The sequence below is a fragment of the Gossypium arboreum genome, chromosome 1 (assembly GCF_025698485.1).
Source record: "Gossypium arboreum isolate Shixiya-1 chromosome 1, ASM2569848v2, whole genome shotgun sequence".
Classification (NCBI taxonomy): domain Eukaryota; kingdom Viridiplantae; phylum Streptophyta; class Magnoliopsida; order Malvales; family Malvaceae; genus Gossypium; species Gossypium arboreum.
The window spans coordinates 104838594-104860302 of record NC_069070.1 but is presented as its reverse complement, the minus strand read 5'-3'; the positions used below and the strand labels follow the sequence as shown (position 1 = coordinate 104860302).

General features: G+C 35.4%; 1 pseudogene; it reads left to right on the top strand.

Moving 5' to 3' along the window:
- Positions 1-6320: 6320 nt before the first annotated feature.
- Positions 6321-8129, top strand: LOC108485916 (UDP-glycosyltransferase 73C25-like; annotated as a pseudogene).
- The last annotated feature ends 13580 nt before the right edge of the window (positions 8130-21709 follow it).

The following is a 21709-nucleotide window of genomic DNA, read 5'->3' as shown; positions in this document are numbered from 1 at the left end:
GGATCATCACTACACTATCGAACCTTACTTTGGTACCCTTATGAAAATGTATATATCAAAGTATGGCATGTATAGGCTAGGACTATTTTGATATGTTTTGTGATGTATATATCATGCCATGTGATATGGCTAGATTAAGTTGTGTTAAGAAATGGTATGTTATAATGTGTTCATGGATGGCCAAGAGAACTGGTCAATTTGGTAAGTTTTTGGTATGTGCCTATTTTGGAATTTGATAAGATTTTGGCATGAAAATGAATGAAATGAAATGAAGTTATGAAACATATGTTTTAGTATGATTTTGAACTATGATTTGGTATGATTAAGTATATGCTATAAGCATGAAATTTGTTGATAATGATATGGCATGAGAGATGTATGTTTTGATTGTGAATTCGTTAAGAATTTGGTATAAAATGATTTGGTTTTGGTGTTTGTAGGGAGGACCTTAAAAGGGTGGAATATTGGCCTTGTAAATGGCCTATTTTTGCCCACATGGGTAGGGACACGGGTCTGTGTCTCTGCCGTGTTGCTCGAAGGCCATTTCAAAATGAGCCTGGACAGACCACACAGTTGCACACACGGGCATGTGCCAGGCCATGTGGCCAAGTCAGTTTCGAGCACGGGCTAGACATACAAGCATGTGACTGGCCGTGTGACTCAAGTAAGCAGCCTCCCTAATTTTCACACGGCCTGGCACAAGGGCGTGTCTTGTGGCCATGTGGACCAGTCAGTATGTATGCCCTGTTTTTCCACGGTTTAGACACAGGGGCGTGTTTAATGCCGTGTGAAGCACACAGCCTGTTCACACGGGCGTGTGACTATTGTAACTTAGAAAAATTGTTAAGTTTTGAGGAAATTTTGTAGGTGTTCGGTTTAGTCCCGGCCTCTTCCTAATGTCTGTTTAAGGTCTTAATGACCTAAGAAAGGGACTTATTATTAATATTTGATTATGATATGTTAATATTTGATTATGATATGACGATGCATGATTTCTGTTTATAAAATGATTGCGAAATGTTCTGATTGTCCGGTAATGCCTCTTAACCCTAGTCCGGTGATGGATACGGGTTAGAGGTGTTACACTTCCCTTACCCTAACATGTCCCAACTATTCCTCAAGATTTAGAGCAGGTACGAATGAATAGACCTATGGTTGATAAAATTTGTAAGTATGGGGTTAAAGAGTTTCATGGAACAGTTGAAAACGATACTAAAAAAGCTAAATTTTGGTTAGAAAACACTATGAGGGTTTTGATGAATTGTCTTGTTCCCCAACTAAATGCTTAAAATGTGCGATATGGTTACTAAAAGACTTAGCATATCAGTGGTGGAATACTTTGATTGTGGTGATGCTAAAAGATCGTATAAATTGGGATTTCCTTCAGACAAAATTTGGAAAGAAATATGTTAATCAGTGGTATCTTGACAAAATGCAAAAATAGTTCCTTGAGTTAAAACAGGGAGTTTGTGCAACTTAGCAAGTAAGCTCGGGAATGTATACGATCAAAAGCTGTTATGTGCACTTGGTTTGAAGATTGTTTAAACGAAGATATCAAACTTTTAGTTAGGATTCTAGAATTGAAAGAATTTGTGGTATTGGTGGATAGAGCACATAAAGCTGAAGAACTTAGTAAAGTTAAAAGAAAGGCAGATTTTGAGGCTCGTGACACTGGTAAACAACCTATGGCAAAATTATTTTCATCTCCATCAAAGAAATCAAAGGAATTTCACAGTCATACATCAACTTCAGTAGGATTTTCTAGAAGAGATAAAGGGAAACAACATTGAAGTTCGAGATCTCAGGCTACTTTTGTAGCGAAGTGGGGAGTGTTAGAAATAATAAACCTGAATGTCAACAGTGCAATAGATGACATTTCGGCGAGTGCAGATTAAGAAAAATAGATCATGCTTCAAATCATCAAATAATATGCAATGATAGTAAAGAATCAACATGCGAAAACACAGTAATATATACATAAAGATTATTCATCATTTAAACCTTCTTGCTTACCCATCATATGCACACATATACTTGCTCATCATAAATCGATCTTCATCAAGGCATTATTCATAGGTTTTGCATACATACTTGTACTCATCGTAGAGTATCGATAACCATACCTCTTTCATATGACCTCCTCGGAACTTTCGTCACATTCATTACATTACCCGTTGAACACTCGAAATACTATTAGATACGCGAAAAACTTGCACATAAGTGCCACATATATAAACGTAGCTGAAGCTACCCCATAACATGTAACACATCCATAATTAACTCAGACCTGTCAACGAGCTCGGATGTTACATGAATCGTATCCATTATGAACTCGAACCTCTCAACGAGCTCGGATGCCACATATCTCATGAACCCGGACCGCTCAACGAGTTTGGACTTCTTATTTCCTAGTGACATGTCACTTGTATCCTAAACTATTCCTAAGTTTCAAATGAGATTTTTCCTCACTTGCATATAGTATCTCCATTGTACTTGCTCAAAACATCGTAAATCACGACCATAATAACATTCATGCTTTCATAGCAATCCATAAGCATATAACTTATAATCACAATAAAACATTTATCACAATATATTAAAGCATTAAAAAAAATGCTACAACACCACATTATTTGCATATGTACTTACCTCGGTACAAAATGATGATAATCGAGCCTAATCGTCGTGTACTTTATTATTTCCTTGATCAAGTCCCGGTTCACGTTTTTCTTGATAATCAAGCTTGGAAATGTTGAACAAACCCTAGCTATGGTGTCTTGCAAATTTTCGGCAATGAAGGAAGAAGATGGACACCAATTTTGACTTATTTTTCCCTTTTTATTCTTTTAATTACCAAATGACCAAAATGCCCTTAGGGTTTTTCTTTCACTTTTTTCCTATGTATGTCCATTTTTGTCTAAAATTATAGAAATTGGTAAAATTTCTAATTAGGACCCTATAATTCAATATCTAATGCAATTTCATGCTTAAAGCTTCTGGAATGCAAGTTTTGCACTTTATTCAATTTGGTCCCTAAAATGCAATTAGACATTTTATTCATAGAATTTCTTCATGAAACTTTCACCCAAGCATGCATTCATAACATAAACCTCATAAGAATCATAAAATGATTATTTCTATCTTCGAATTTGTGGTCTTGAAACCACTGTTCTAACTAGGCCCTAATTCAAGATGTCACACTTTTAGTGGTATACCCACGATTTCATAACAGATTTCTTCCTCCTTTGTAGTATCCCAACCTTGCCAATGCAGAACACAAGTACCAGTATCATGTATACATCCATTCCCAATCATTTCACAACCAATAAGTTAGATCAATAACAGATTAAGCATTTTAGTGTATTTATAACTAAGTTATTCACAGATCAATCTCAGAGTATCAGACAGTCCTAATATCATCAATTTCTATCATTTATACATTAAAAAAGGCAGTATCAGCGTTAGGTAACATTTTTGCCCTCAAAAATAGGTTTCGGGCCACAATCACATACCACATGGCCTGATCACACGCCCGTGTGCCTTGCCCGTGTGGTTTCAAAGCATGAACAGTGAGTTACACGACCTGGACAGACGCTTGTGTGGCTCACACGGCCCTAGGTACACATCCGTGTCCCTTACCCGTGTGGCTTTTATACCCCAAACAGTGAGTTATACGGCCTGGGAACACGCCTGTGTCCCTAGTCGTGTGGTTTTGTTCCACAAACAGTAAGTTACATGGCCCAGACACACGCCCATGTCTGTTGCCCGTGTGAACCCTACTCTAACATTGTCACACACGGCCTAGAAACACGCTCGTGTACTTGCCTGTGTGGCTCCAAATCATCAAACAGTGAGTTACACGGCTGATCGCACGGCCTACCACACGCTCGTGTGGCTCACATAGGCTAGACACGCGCCCGTGTTCCTGGCCGTGTGGCGTCGACAGCCACCATTTTCGGCCACCGAAACTTGCAAAACTAAGGTTTCTAATATGCACCTAGAAAGATTTCGAAGGAATAACAACTCTAAGAATCCTCGCAGCCTAAAACACACATTCAATAACACAATTTAGCCAAACAATCAACAGAATTTCTCGATTACTCACTTAATACTTATGTCAAAAGTTTTGACACGAGAAACCTTCAAACTTCCCAAACTTATCGAAACTTCAGTAACAATCAAAGAGATTGTCTCGTTGCTACTCCTTGTTGTTAATAGCCTTGCCTGGTAGGTAAATACACAATCATTAAGAAGAGATTCATGAAGCTCATACAAATACTCCGTTTCAAATAATTTACAAAGCGAAGGAAACATCAAGGAAATGCTCGTATTGATAGTTACTTATCGGGGGCCTTCTGAGTAGTGACTAACAACGAAATTTTCGTTAATCCGTACACCCTCACCACTTTCGATTAACACAATAATCAAACAAAAAAGAAGAAAAAGATAAAGATGACAAATGAAGGAAATAAAAAAATTAAAAGAAAAAGAAGGAAATAAAAAAAACTATTGTTAATTAATTTCCTAACTTCTAACAGATTTTTGGCATTTGAGAAAAATATTTTCCTAACGTATACAATGGGATTCGAACTTAGAATCAGACAGAATACAAATAGATGCTTAACCAATGAACCAGCAGGCTCATTTGTCAAAATTTCACATTGAATCGAACGTAAGTGGTTAACGCGTGCTTTTGGGTTGATTTCAAAAACAACAAAACTTTTAAATGATGCGACTCAAACTTCAAGCCTTAAACACAGAAGTAGAGCACAGAACCACCGATACAGAAATTAATTACTACAAAGTCTTACAATTAAATTCTTAAAATTTTGGGGTGTTACACTAGACGCTTGTAAACTATACACCAACTCAAGTACCTACACCTTGATGAATATCTTAGTTATGAATCTTAAATCCATCAATAAATAAAATATATTATTAAGTTTCATTAATCGAAGATTTCTTAACCACCTCTGATATTTCTACTTGCAATCACTTATGATTTATTTGTATCCTCTTAGTTAAAATAGATTAGATTAGGTTAAATTTAGTTCCATTTCTTTTGTATGTTTAATTGGTTTTAGTTGATTTTAGGTTTAGTATATAGTTACTTAAGTCATTTAGTTATTTAGTTCGGTTACTAATTTTTTTTTTTTTTGGATTCAATTGTTGGAATACTTCTTCAACAAAGTTATTTTTGTTGTAATTTATTACTAAGAAATGATCTCAAATACTTGCAAGTAGTTGACGAGAATGAGAACAATTTTGAGCGTTAAATTATATTTTATTTTGTTACTATTTTCATCACTACCTTTTGCAACACCAATCGAGCTGAACTGAGTCTGGGCTAAGTTTAAGCATAATATGAATACAATTTATACTTACTCAAGCTCGATCTGGCTCAAAATATGGACTTAAAATTTTGTCCATATCTGTTGATATTCATAATGGCTAATCTGTGCCTATTTTAAGCCTGTCCATATTATTTTTAATTTCTTGAAAAATATTTATATTAATATTAATTTAATATTTAATAATTTTATAGGTTTTATTTACTAAAATTTTATAAATAGGCAACTTTACATCATAATATTATAGATTTAATTTTTATGTGTTATAAATTACATAATATATTATTTACAAACTTACAAAATAGGTTGGGTTGGGCCAAGTCAAACTCAGGTCTTAAATGCTTGAGCCTGAGCTCAACCTATATTTTAAATGAGTCTAATTTTTTGTTCAAACTTCCTCCTAAAATACGAATGAGCTTTCAAACTTAATTCAATAATCTAATCTTTTAAACAGGTGTAATTGTAATTAAAAATCTTACAGAATTATTTATAATTGGAGATTTTAGTTATATTGTTTAAATCTTCTGGAGAGAACTGACTAAATGTAGGATGATTAGTGATGATTATTTTTAATTTTTTAAGTTTTACTTTTTAAAGAATTACATTTTACCAGACAAACAAGTTCAAAAATTTAAAATTCCTGCCAAATAATAATTTTATAGTGATGATTAATGATCGAAAAAAGAAATAATTCTTTGATTCAAGACTTGGACTCCAAGTACTACGGGATCTTCCACCACTTGGACTCCAAGTATTATTAATTATTAAATATTCTATTTGGATCTTTGTTTTTGATGTTTTGCCACTGCCCTTCTCTTTCACAAATAACTCTGATTGGACTTTAATTGAGACCCACATAATTATATATGCTCCTTCCACAGAATAAACAAATAATATGCTTATGTATGCTCTTGCATCAGCAGCCTATTGTACCTTTCTGAAATGATCGGACTCCACACTTGGCTGTATATATAACAGATATTGGTACGCTAGTGTTACCATTCACTTCACTTTTCCTTCTTTCTACTCATATTTCTATGGGTTTGCCTCACTTTTTGCTGTCCCCTTCCATGGCCCAAGGCCACTTGATCCCCATGGTAGATATCGGTAGATTGTTAGCGCAGCGTAACGTGATTGTTACCATAGTTACGACACCTCATAATACAAGCAGAGTCCAGAAAACAAGTGATCGAGCTGTTGAATCGGGCCTCGCTATCCGTTTAGTGCATCTCCGGTTTCCAGGCAAAGAAGCAGGGTTACCAGATGGGGTTGAGAATGTGGACATGATATCTTCGATGGAGGACTTGTTCAAATTCTTCACTGCAGCAAACAGTATGGACGAAGCAGTGCAGGATTATTTGAGAAGCTAACACCACGCCCCATTTGTATTATTTCAGATTTTTTTCTTCATTACACCCTCAAAATTGCTACCAAGTTTCAGGTCCCAAGGATATCGTTTCATGGAATTTGCTGCTTCTGTTATCTTTGTGTGCACAATCTAAAGTCCTCCAAGATACTAGACAACATAACATCTGATTATGAATGCTTCAAGGTGCCAGGCTTGGCTGAAAAGTTCGAATTTACTAAACCCGAGTTACCGCTTAACCTTGATGAATCCTGGAAGGACATTTTTGATACAACAACAAAAGCTGATGAAGCATCATATGGGGTTGTCATAAATAGTTTCGATGAGCTGGAATCACCATACGTCAAAGAGTACAGGAAGATAACAAAAGCTTGGTGCATTGGTCCAGTTTCTCTGAGCCACAAAAATGAGTTGGATAAGGCTGAAAGGACAGGCAATAGGTTCGTAGGAAGAGGCAAGCACACATCCGTCTCTATCATATGTGTTGGGTGAAGAGAGGTAAGAAGGCTTCAATCAATGAGCAGCAGTGTTTGAAGTGGCTTGACTCTCAGGAACCCAACTCTGTAATTTATGCTTGCCTTGGGAGCATGAGCACTATGAGATCTCCCGAACTGATAGAGTTGGGTTTGGGCTTGGAGGCCTCGAACAAGCCATTCATTTGGATCTTAAGAGGAAATAATGACGCATCGAACCAGGTGATGAAGTGGATTGAAGAGGGTGGATTTGAGGAAAGAATAAAAGAAAGAGGATTTGTAGTTGTGGGATGGGCTCCCCAAGTGCTCATTTTATCACATCCTGCAATAGGAGGGTTCCTAACTCATTGTGGATGGAATTCAACAATAGAAGGCATTTCTGCTGGCGTTCCATTATTAACATTGCCACTTTTTGCAGACCAGTTTACCAATGAGAGACTTGTAGTACAAATACTAAAAATCGGAGTGAGCGTTGGGGCCGATGAACCTACTGCCTGGGGAGATGAAAAATGTGGGTTCTAAGTTGACGAAAGAACATGTTAAAAACGCAATAAACCAATTGATGAATGGAGGAAATGAAGGAATGGAGAGAAGAAAACGAGCTAAAGAGTTTGGAGAGAAGGCAAATAAAGCTGTTGAAGTAGGTGGATCTTCTTATCCTAATACGACACTATTAATCCAAGATATCATCCAACAATCTTCAAAGATGGGTGTGGATATGATTCCAAGTCCAAACTTACATAGCGATGAGAACTAAGGAGATATAATAAGAGCGCGGCTCTATCTAATAAGAAAGCCGAGATCACGTCAAAAAGTGATTTATCCGGTTGACGTAGGTTTTTTTTTTGTTTCCTTTCACTAATTTGTTTCGTATCATTATCATTCTGTGTATTGTATAAAACCACTTTTTGATTTAATGAAATAATTACGGTTTTTCAATTGCCATTACTTAACAACATTGATTTATTTTTTCTATTTATTTTTCTCCTTTTCACAATCGACGGTTGACTCTCAATTAGAGGTGATCATAGCTAAGATAAAATTTTAGGCCCGTCTACTAGGCCTGGGCCCGACCCGAAATATGGGCCTAAAATTTTATCCAAGCCCGGCCCGAAATAAAATTACTAGATCCGAGCCCGAGCCCGGCCCGGCCCATATTAATTTTTTTCTTATTTTATTAAATAAAAAATTTAAAAATATAATAAATTAAATATATTTAAAAACATAAAACAAATATTAAAACAAATAAAAATAATACTAAAACAATTCTTAAAACAATACACAAATTAACAATATAATAAAAATAGTTATATTAAAATTTTAAAATAATTTAAAAATAAAAATATATATTAATATATAATTCTGGGCAGAGGGTGGTGGGCCAGCCAAAAACTCTTACTGAGGCTGCCCGCTTTCTAAACAGCCTAGTTTTTTGCCCAAGCCCATTTTTCGCCTATATTTTTACCCAAACCCTACCATTTTTCTAAGTGGGTCTTGAGTAAGTCCGCCCCTACCCATGATCAGCTCTACTCTCAATTGTCGAACTCTTCATGATCCCAAACACCAAATGTTAGGCATATTCATAGTGCCATAATATCCAACTGAACGTACTTTGCAAATGTGAAGATCATTTTCTCCATAGTGCCATAGTTTCCATCATTTCCCTTAAGATTCTTTTGTTATAACTATAAAACATTAATATAAACATAATAAACCATGATTTGTAATTTTTCATGTCAGATCATTAATAATAAAAATAAGATGCAGAAGCATACTTGAATCTATTGATATGTTGGTATATTTGAATCTTGTGGTTTCGATCTTTCAAATTAACATACAAGAAGATGACTTTATTCTAAACATGGGATGCTAGAAAAGTTATGTATGTGTAATTTGGAGACTATAACACTGATATAAAATTTTTGCACATTCACCTTAATTTCTAATTAGCCCATCATTAATTAGAAATTAGTTATTGGAGTGTCTACACATATTTGACCAATACTTCATTTCATTTAATAACTGAATCCTAATAAGCCTTAATTGTAACATCTCATTTTTAGTGGTTCGTAAAAGGCGATTTTGAAATCTCATTTTTGTAAACTGGGTCCATAAATATTCAATATGAATATTTACGAAGTTGATATAAAAAATATTAATGTTTGGTCCTTCAATTTTGTCTATTAATTTCTTAATTAGGTGTAACAGCCCGTTTTTAGTCAATCGAAATAGTGGTTTTAGGACCACAAATCTGAAGTAAAAATAATAATTTTATTATTATCTTAATGTTTACATTATGATAGAATAATTGTGTAAAAATTTTGTTAAGAAATTTTATCATTTGAATGCTTAATTTGATAAAAAAGACTAAATCGCGTAAAGTGTAAAAGTGATGTTCTAATAGCTAAAGGTATTAAATGGTTATGAAATTAAATAGTGGAGGTCCTTATGTGGTAATTAGACCATTGGTTGTTTAAGTGGACATTTTTGGACATCTTTTAAGTGATTTTTGTTTATTAATTGTTAAGGTTAATTTGGTAATTGGTAATTAAATGTAAATTAAATAAAACAAAAGCCAAAAATTTGATTCATTCATCTTCCCTAGACGAAATAAGCAAGAATAAAAGCCATTGTTAGGGCTTTATAATAGGTCAGGCTTCCTAGCTCAATAGGTGAATGAATTTTGTCTCGTTTTTATTGATTTTTATGTCTTCGAGATCGTTGCCGCTTAGTCTAGCTAGCCCAGGGACTATTTTGCAAAACTATTAAAGATTTAGGAAGCTTCCATTGATGAAGAAGCATGTATTTTAATGATTGATGATAGATTATGAATGTTTGATGATAGTTATAGAAGTTTTGTTAAGTGATTTTTAGTGAAAATACAAATTAGGGATTAAATTGTGAAATATGGAAACTTTGTGATTAAAATGTGAAATCAATGAAAAATATGGGCTTATATGTGTACTAGAAAAATTCGGCTAGTATGGGTTTGTATTAAATTGCATGAATTTGTGTTTTTATGAAATAAGGACTAAATTGTAAAGGTTGTGAAATATTTAGGGAAAAGTGTAAATGTAATTTAATGAGTTTTTTGGATTAAATTGAATAGAGTGATAATTAAATAAGCTAAATTTGATTATATATAGATCAAAAAAAGCGAAATTCGGATCTAGATTGAGGGAAAAATAAAGTACTCGACTAATCGACCTATTTCGCTGTTTTTGCGTCTGAGGTGAGTTTGTATGATTAATAAGCTTAATATTATATGTGTTTATATGCTTAAATATTATAATTGTAATATTACGACACTACGGAACCTATCGACAAAGCATTGACATAGTGAGAATCCCGGTTGAACCTTAGGAATAGATAAGATACTAGTGACATGTCATTAGGGGTTTTGTGATTATGTGATCCGGGTGCTGGTCTTGTACGTCCTACCGGTGGCTAAGTGTACCGGCATGTGTTGCGGTTACTTGATAGCTTGTGTGAGCAGCACTGTGTAGCTACGTATTAACCAATAGCTTGTGTGAGTAGGCCCGTTGATAGCTCGAGAGTAAGCATATATGTGACATGAGATAGAGATAGCATTAGCTATGTATGTGGCACTTTGGTGCGAGATTCCCGAGTATCCGATATTATTCCGAATGGTTCAAAGGGATAAAAAAAGTGGTAGTGGATGTAAGCAATGATACGGATCAGTTCAGGTACTCGTGATAAGTTTGACAAGTAAGTGGTAATTGATAAGTTCATATGAAAAGTAAGTGAAAGTTGATGAATTTATATTTGATACATAGAACGATGGCAATGTGAAAATTGTTGATTTGAATGAAATACTTGTATTTACTTTTGTTCTTTAAATGATGAATGAATTGGCAAATTATATTTATTAATCATATGAACTTACTAAGCTATAAAACTTACTCTGTTTATTTTACTGTGTTTTATAATGATTTCAAAGGTAGCTCAGATTCGGGGATCGTCGGAGACTTCATCACACTATCAAGCTATCGTTTTGGTACTTTTGAATCTATGTTTTTGGAATATATGGCATGTATAGGAACTTTGGTCATTTTGGTATATAAATTGATAATGAATTTAGCTTTTTGAATTGGCTTGTAAATGTCTATGGTTTGGTTGTATATATAGCCATGAGAGTTGGCTTAATTTGGTTGGATTTGTGATGTTTATTGATAGTAGGTTTTGTGGTTGTCAAATGGTTGATATTAGAGTAGATATGTGTTTGTGAATTTGGGCATAATGAGGCATGTTTCAAAATGTTTACTTAGTTGAATTGTATATGTGAATTTGGTATAATGAAATGACTCATTTTGTGACTTGTTTATATTGTGGATAATGGAATTGAGTTGGCATGATTTAGGCTTGATTTAGTTGGTTTGTATGCCTAATTATGCTATGAATTGTGCAATTTGGTTTGGTATAGGTTTGTGTAAATTTGGGTGGCAAAATGGCTTGGTAAATAGCTTATTTTTGTCCACACTGGCAGAGACACAGGGGTGTGCCTCAGTCGTGTGTGACACACCGTCAGGTTGCAAGGCTGTGTGTCCCCTAGTGTTGAAATTGAAATCAAGTCAGTATGCTCCATAAGGCCTTACACACGGGCGTGTGACTTGGCCGTGTAGCATAAGTCAATATAGCCTACAGGTTTGGCACGGCCTAGCACACGGCCAGTACACGGGCGTGTGTGGCCATTTTTAAGGCACACAGGCTAGCACACAAGGGTGTGTGTTGGCCGTGTGACCCAGGTCAGAGAGTTACACGGGGTCAGACACAGGCTGGGACACGGCCATTTGCTCCCATTTGGAAAGTCCACACGGCCTATGACACGGGCATGTCTTTGGCTGTGTGAGACACACAGCCAGGCCACGCGGGCATGTCCCCTATTTTTGGGAAGATTTTCTAAGTGGTTCAAAAGTTTCTAAAGTTATCAATTTAGTCCCGAACCACCCTGAATGCATGTTTTGGGCTTCATAGCTCGTATTAAGGACGATATGAATGATTTCGATTGATGATTAATTGAATTTGAGGAACGTATGTGAAATATATGATTATTGTGCTGTAAGTTCGGTAATGCTCCGTAACCCTATTCCATAATTGAATACTGGTGAGGGGTGTTACATTTATTGGTATCATGAACTAAATTGTAAAAATCTTATCGCTATAAGTTTTTAATTGGTCAAAGACTTAAGGACTTAAATTGCACTTAGTCAAAGGTCCAAAATGGTAAATCAACAATTTTATAATATGTAATAGTGCATGGTGATGTAAACTTCTAACACCCCTAACCTATCTCTGTTGCTGGATTTGGGTCAAGGAGTATTATGGTAACATTTTAATCATTTAACATTACTAACTTACAAATATTTAATTATAATTACAAATAATCAAATCACATTCCATTTATAACAAACATACATTTACAGGCCTTAAACAAAGTTTACGGGGCCCTAAAAATAGTTTGGGAACATTCTGGGTCGTGTGGCAACCTGTGTACTCAGGCCGTAGGTACCATAATTTGCTCCTAAAACGAGACAATTACCATACATATCTTGGTTAACAAGTCAAGCCTAAAACCATCCTCTAAACATCATCAAATACACTTTAAAATAACTAAAAAACATGCCAATTTCACACAACCTAAGTGCCTAACCAATGCGTCATCATTGACACCACATTTAAATCATCAATTACATGCCACAAATTCATACATCCTATACCTAACCAATATGCCATTCAAAGACATCTTAACAAATTCAAATAACCAAGTTAAGAGAACATATGACATTAACACTTATTCATCGTCAACCGTCCACCAAAATAGCAAATTATCCATTTTCACCAAGTTGCCATAATAATACAAATGTAAAATATTTGAGGGTTTGGAGTAAAAATGTAAAATATTATAGTTTGATATTTGGTTTATTCGAATTATTCGAGTTATTCAAATTCAAAATTCAACTTGGTTCAAACTCAAAATTCAAAAAAAAAATTCGAATTGACTTGAATAACTCGAAATTCAAATTTTCTTCGATTTTTTCGTGTTGAATTGAGTTTTTTTACCCCTACTTACAAGAAGGTAACTCCTCTTTTCTAAATATGGGATGTCAGAAAATTTATGTATGTGTAATTTGGACATATAACACATATAGAATTTTTGCACATTTACCTTCATTTCTAAATAGTCGATCATTAATTTGAAATTAGTTACTAAAGTATCTACACATATTTGACCAATACTTCATTTCATTTAATAATTAAATCCCAATAAGCCTTAACTGTAACAACTCGATTTTTAGTGGTGTCGTAAAAGGTGATTTCACAATCTCATTTTCATAAATCGGGTCCGTAAATATTAAATATGAATATTTACAGAGTTGGTATTAAAGAATATTAATATTTGGTCCTTTAATTTTGTCTATTAATTGCTTAATTAAGGTACATGAACTAAATTGTAAAATTCTTATAGCTATAAATTTTTAATTGGCCAGTGACTTAGGGACTTAAATTGCAATTACTCAAAGGTACAAAATGGTAAATAAATGATTTTATAATATGTAATAGTGGATGGTGATGTAAACTTCCACTAATTTTGATTAATGGTGATTAACTTTAATTAATTAAGGTTTAATTAAGTTAAATAAGTAATTAAATATTTAATTAAAGTATATAAGGAAAATTTTAGTAGGACTTTTCGATATTCTTCATTTTACCTAACCGACCATGCTTTTAAAACCTAAAAAAAACCATTTTTCATGTAACAACTCATTTTCAATGAAATCGAAACAATGGTTTCGGGACCACAAATTTCAGCCAGAAAGAAAATTTATTTTAATATTATTGAATGGTCCTTATTATGATAGGAATGTTATATGAAAATTTTGATTTGATAAGAAAATTTTACCGATTATGTGTTTAATTATGAAAAGGACCAAATTGCATAAAATGCAAAAGTTGAGTTCTACATCTAAAAGGATCAATTAGCTATGGAATTGAAAACTTGAGGTCCTTATATGGTAATTAGACCATTAAAGAAAACTTAGTAGATATTTTTAGTGATTCATCCATGGAAAATTAGAAAAAAAGGCAAGGACAAAATTGGAAAGTGGAAAAATTAATGGATGATAAATAATTAATAGAAATATTATCATTTTATATCATCTTCATCCCTAAAATTTGCATGGAAACCTTAGGAAAGAGAAAGGAAGCTAATCAAGCTTAATTAGGTATGTTTTCTATCTCATTTTTAGTAATTTTTATATTTTTGAGATCGGGATAGTCTAATCTATCTATTTTGGGGATTAATTTGAAAATTTATCAAAGTAAAAAAGTTTTTTCATGGATGAATATGCTGAAATTTTGAAATTTATGGTAGAAATGAAAATTTTTTGATAGATAAACAACTTTTATAAAGAGAATTTTGATGAAATTATGATTTAGGGATTAAATTGCAAAGATGTAAAAGTTGTGGAAAAGTTCTAAATTTTGTGAAATACATGTTATGTAAATATTATATGAAAATTTTGGTTAGGCTTGGAATAAAGATTAAATTGCATGAATTTCATTTTTTTCCGAACCTAGAGATGAAATTGAAATTTATGAAAAGTTTAGGGGCAAAATGGTAAATTTTCCTAGAGTGTAAATTGAATCCAATTCACTATGAAATGTGATAAATTGATGATTAAATTCATTTATATAGATCCGGACAACTCAATTTTGAAGCTAGATCGAGGAAAAGAAAAAGTTTCTGATTAGTAGATTTTCATATACAAACAAGTGTCACGGTAAGTTCGTGTAAGTAAATTGTCTTTATTTTATGTTTAAATTGAATGTGGTATGTGATTATATGACTTGTATAAATTTTATAAATATTTGAAATAAGCATATGTCTGATCCTCTTCCGAAAATATTAAGTCTTGTTTGAATGATGAACTTTATTGGAGTTAAGTTCCGTTTGAATGATGAATTTCAATGGATATATGTAATTTCCCGTATTGAATATGATCCTGTTTATGTTACGGACAGAATATAGCTTGGATGGGCAATCATGTTTTAGCGCTCTCGAGCATCCTATTATATAGTTCCTGCGAGCATCCTGATCGGTAGTGATCTGGCATGTGTTGCACACTACCGCAGCTCTGTGTAAGTGACCTGTTACATGATTCGATCAGTTGTGATCCAGAATTTATTGCAGACACAAACACAGCTCTACGTGAGCGTCCTGATATAGGCTCTTATGAGCTTCCTGACATGGCTCACTTGAACTCCCTATTACCTTATCCGGTGCTCCCTGATAATAACTCTTCGAAGTTACCTGTAAAGCTCTATGAGCTCCCTGAGTAAAACTCTTATGGGTTTACTTTTTAGCCCGGATAAGTGTCCCGTTACATGGCTCATCTGAGCATCTTGATATGTGGCTCGAGAGTGTATTCTTTGATTAAGTGCCCTAATGGGTACCCCAGATTATGAGTTGATAGTTTATAGTTCTGTACACCCTGTGTATACTACCTGAGTGTCCAAAGATATTTCAATAATTTAATGGACAAAACTTTTGACATGAAAAATTATGAGATTAAAAGATTTATGTCTCGAATACTACTGAAATACCTGAAAGAGTATAGCATGGTGAGCTCAATCATGTTTATTTGATGTAAATGTGAATTATGTGACTAACTTGCTTATTTGAGTGCACGTGATTAAACAAATTGCCAATTTGTTGGAAAGCATGATATTGTTATGCTTATTTAAATGAATATGATTGGTAAGTTTACTTCTTGTTATACAAACTTACTAAGCATTAAATACTTACTAGATTTTTTTTCTCTATTTTATAGTGTTCGGAAGCTCGTTAAGGTTGGAGAACGGTCGAATAATCATTACACTACCCTCCAACTTATTTTGGTATAAAAAGTAATCTTATTTTGGTATAATGGCATGTATAGGCTAACTTTGCCAATGTTGACATGTAAATGCTTGTTGTAATCTAGCCATTGGAATGGCTAGAATTATATGTATTGGTATGTTATTATAAGGTTATATATCATGTTAGTTTATATGTATGTGGTTTCGTTAAATTGAATTAGGGTAAATATAAATCATTACAAGAAGGGGAGTTTGATCATATGAATATGTGATACTATTTCATACATGTTAATGATGTTTGCTTGATTTATATGACTTGAATTGGTTGGCAAATGTATGCAAATGTTGTTGTAGGTGGAAGGTTAAATTTGGGTGAGAAATAAGGCTAAGAAATGGCCTTATCTTGTCCATACGGTAGACACATGGGCGTCTGTCTTGACCGTGTGTGACACACGGCCTAGCACATGGGCATGTGGTTTGGCCGAATGTCCCATGAATCTCAAAATTTAGAAACAGAATGCTTAGAATTGAGCACACGAGTAGAGACACAGGTGTGTGTCTCAGCCGTGTGTGCTACATGGCCTAGAGCACGGGCATGTGTCTTAGCCGTATGAAACCTATATTTAATTTGTGAAAATTAAATTGCACACGGTCTAGCACACGGGCGTGTGGTAGGCCATTGGCACAAGTCAGAGAGTTACACAGGTAAGGACATGTGCAGGGACACGGTCGTGTGCCTCACATCGAATGCCCACACGGCCTGAGACATGGGCATGTCATTTGACCGTGTGGCTCACATGGCCTATTCACACCGGCGTGTGACCCCTGTATTAAAGAAAAAAATTTAAATTTTGGGAAAAATTCTATAAGATCTCGATTTAGTCCCGACTTGATTCTAATGTTTAAATTGGGCCTCGAGGGTCCATTCAAGGGGCAGTATGATTATTTTCAGATATGAATAGTAAATGATATGAATTATCTATATTTATTTTGTAAACTCCGGTAATGCTCTCTAACTCTGTTCCACCAATGGTTACTAGTTAAGGGTGTTACATTTCAAGCTCAAGCTATCCTGTCACTAATTGATCAAGAATTGGATCAAATCAGAGATAAACGAGGAAAAATCAAAATTGTTGATTAATCCCTGAATATTCAACTTGTTTGTTGTTTAGATCAGAAAAGTTCGTATGATATTTATTTATATAGGTTGTTGTGTATTTGATGTGTAATTATATATGTGTTTGGTTGTGAATTGATTCAAAATGTAAGATCTGGAATAAATTGAAAATTAGAGACTACATGTGAACTTGATACCTGTATGAACTTAGTAAAGGTTAGGATATGATTGACATGTTAATACGGTTTTATGTTTGCTTGTGTCAAAATAATTATAAATGCTATCGAGGTCCAATATTTGTTGTGGATACTCAAATACATATGACACAGGTTTAGCTCAAAGGAGTAACCTGATGTCATTTTAAAGGTTTAGCCCGAATGAGTAACCTAATATGAATATATTCAGCTCAGACGAGCAATTGGTGTAACGACCCAAAAAAATCATTAATATTTATTTTCGTATGTTTGTGTTACACAAATACATGTCTGCTTCAGTGGTTAAGTGTCCTAGGAAGAGTCTGAGAAGTCTTGGGTTCAAGCTTTGGCTTGTACAAAAGTTTTGTTTTAAATGAATAAACTCCTATATTTAGTTAGTAGGTTTATAAATAAATATGGGTATAACATGTATAAACTCCTATCTTTAGTCAGTAGGTTTATAAATAAATATGGGTATAACAGGTAAGAATGAGCATGTTGGTCTGGTTATTAAGTAGAGTAGTGAAGTGCTGGTGGACTTGAGTTTGAGTCTTGGTATGCACAACGAAGTGTTTTATTTTGCTGCTAATGCCGTGTGGGTGTTTGAGTCTAACCGAACTACTGAAGAATTGTAGTGGAGTGGACGGTTCTGAGGGATTTGGGGAGGAAAATATGGGAGTTTGAATATAGTGGGAGAGTTGGTGCCGAACTTGAACTTTTGTTTCTTAAGGTTTCGATTTTGGATGGTACTTTCTCCCCATTTCTGTTTCTGTCAACTATTTTCTCACTTGAAGGCCGATTATTGCTGAGGGTGCATACGAATATCTTTCTTTTTCTTCTATTCTGACGTTGTTTTCTTTCATTTCATCTTGGTTGCTTCCCTGTCGATTTTCACCCTTCTAATTCTCTCTGCCGAATTGGTCTGTTTCCTAAAATTTCCTTCCTTTACTTCCTCAAATACTTCCCTATTTTCATCGACTTTCTGCTTTCCATCCCCAGTGTTTCGTTTGTATTTTGCTAATCCCGGAAACCTCTATCAAATATTGCTAGGTGTGTGGTTGCTATATCTTTTGTTTCCTTCGGCCCTATTTCCTCCCATGACAGACGATCTTTCCCCTCTTTTTCCAATTCTATTCCTTGTTCTACTTCCCTCATTGTGCATCTCTTTCTTTCTTCGTTGTTACTGGTCTTTGAGTTTTGCTCTCTGCCAAATTGTGGTTACCTTGGCCTCTTTCCTTTTCGGATTTAGCCTTTAATTGACCCATCTTCTTTACACGATTCTGTGCTTTTGGTAAGTTTGATATTTGTTTGGTTCGAACTGTTCGTGTGAATAATTGTTAATAGGATTCAGCTGGAATGCAGGTAATCACTAAGGAGCTAGTGATCAGTCTTTTCACGGTTTCAGTGTGCAAGGCTTGTTCAAACAAGTCAAGTGGCAATTACTCTTTTAGAGAAGTGTTGTTGAAGGGTTCTTTTAATCCAGTTGATAAGTGATTAATTGTGTATTATGATTGAATATAGGTTTGGAGTGCTCAAGAACGGTGTGCGCACTTTTCCTAACCAAGTGTGTGTGCGTAGACATAACCTCGCAAACTAAAATCAGTAAAAAGCTGAAAATGTGAATCGTTGATGCTACACGGGCATGCGACTGCCCTTGTGGTAGGTCGTACATTCGAATACGGGCATGTGATTGACGAGGCAGGCCATGTGCAATTCATGAGCCAAGCCGAATTGGGCTGAGTGGGCCCCACGGACATGTGGGCCCCACACAGGTGTATGGGATTATTGAGCTAGGCCATGTGATCTACACGGTTAAGGCCATTTTGGGCCTTGTAAGCCACACTGGCGTATAAGCCCATATGGGCAAATGACATGGGCTTATGGGCCCATATTCACTGATAAGCTGCTAAGGTTGTACGGGTCGCCCGAAATGACTATGAACCTACTGTTGGGTCGGTAAGTGTATTGAGACCCCTGATTGACTGAATTGACTATTTATGATATAAACATTTGTATGGTTGTATATGAGGCATGCTGCTAAAACTGTACTGAATGCATGTATAATACTATGATTTGGCATGACATGTTGTATATTGCATTGTATTGGGTTGGGGATTATATTATTCGGAGGAAGTACACTGAAAGGCCTCGAGCCTGATTTACTGGCAGCTCAGCTGCATATTACTGTTTAGTGCGGTACTCGGTACTACTTGGAGTGTAGGGTTGGGTGGGTTGATTATGTCTCCACATGGAGTGTAGGGTTGGTCGGAGATGGTGTGTAGAGGCTAGTTGGGTAGGATTCTTGTGATTGCATATATGTGACTGTTACTGTACTGTACTGAGATGGGCTAAGGCCCAAAGTGCACTGACACTATTACTGAAAAAAGGATTATCCCCAGACTGTAATTGTTTGTATGCTATCTATTTTTGTGTATGGGGATTACACACTGAGTTTTCATAAACTCACCCCTTTTGTTTCACTACGCAGGTAATCCCCAGACATAGGTGGATCGGTGCAGCAAGGGACTCAAAGGTGGCCACACCACCGCACATATTTTCATATTTGATTATGATTTTAAGTATTATTATTTGGGGTATTTTTACTGTAATAAGGCCTTTATGGATTTTACCTTAATTTGGGATTTGTTTATCGTTGCTTATGATTCATAATCACTAGTGGTAGGAAAACATGGGTTTTCAAAAGTTACAAATGTTTTCTTTCAAAACACTTACAGCTACTAAATTGTTTTAAAAGCTTCCGCAAATTATAATGACTTGTAAATAAATGGAAAATGTTTGAAAACAAATAACTTGATTTAGAGATAATATAAGATAACAAAAAAATGGTTTATCTGTGACTTAGTTTTCGAAAGAATTTTTATGTGACATCGCTAGATTCGGCCATAACGTCTGGGCCAGGTTTAGGGTGTTACATTTAGTGGTATCAGAGGCAAGTTGCAAAACTCAACTGTGGATTTCAGTTTTTATAACTTGAATTTATCAAGGATTACTTTCAAATGATTTGAAATGTTTTGAAATGTTTTACTGAATATGTGGTATACTGAGTCTTCGGCGTCGATCTTGTAAGTTTTCTGTAACTTTTATGCTTTTTGATTAAAATGCTATAGATAGTAAATACTGAGCCTATTATAGATACCATACTGTACAAAAAATACTTTAGTAGTGCACACTAAGACGATAGTAAAACTATAGTGAGTCTGCGATCTAGAAGACAAACTTTGAATTATTGATATTGTTTCCCATAAAATATTTGTTAATAAACACTGGAACTATAAATTGATGTATAAAATTGTTAAGATAGATAAAACACAATTCGATAATGAGCACTGGAGGTACTCGTGGACAGGGTATAAGAGGCTGTGGCGGAGGCCGTAGAGGTGCTCAAGCTGGGTTTTCGTCATCCGGCCACATGCCTAATTTGGAAACTAGGAGACGCTAGCTTCACCTATGACTGAGACTGGGTCTCATGATCATGCAGCTGGGGACGACGCGCTGTCCTAAGCTATTTTATAGATTCTAGAGAGGGTCACCAGGCCTAATACTGGTGTTGTAGGCTGAGGGTTGGTTATGGAACAACTCCGGTCTAATGCAGCTGTGATTTTCAGGGGTATTGCTGAAGTTGCCCTACTGTGGCTGAGTATTGGAATTGAGGCCATAGAAAGGATCATGGACGATCTGGACTGCACCCCCGAGTAGAAACTTAAGGGTGTAGTGTCATTGTTGAGAGATAAAGCTTACCAGTGGTGGCTTAAGGTAAAAAAGGGCACTCAGGCTGATCGACTAACTTGGGAGTTTTTCACGACTGCTTTTTAGGGGAAATATGTGGGTATCAGTTATATGGATGCCCGGAGGAGAGAGTTTCTGAATCTTCCTCAGAGAGACAGATCAGTGGCTGAATATGAGGCTGAATTTTTACAACTGAGCCACTATGTGCGAGGGATGGTGGCGATTGAGTATGAGCGATGTGTTCATTTCGAGGATAGCCTTAGGGATAGTTTACGGGTTCTGATAGCTCCATAGAGGGAGTGAGATTTTGCTACATTAGTTGATAAGGCGAAGATTACCGATGAGGTGAAGCGCGCTGAGCGTTAGAACCGTAAGAAGGTGAGAAGTAGGAACAAGAGGGATTTGGAGCCCTCGAGTTCCTTTTTGAGGCCTAAGAAAAAGGCCAGAGTTGGGGCCCCTATTGCTGCTACTGGATCGCAGCCCTGTGCTGATTGTGGGAGACGCCATTAAGGCGAGTGCTGGAAAAGGACTGGGGCATGTTTGAGGTGCGGATCATTGGAGCACCATATTAGAGAGTGTCT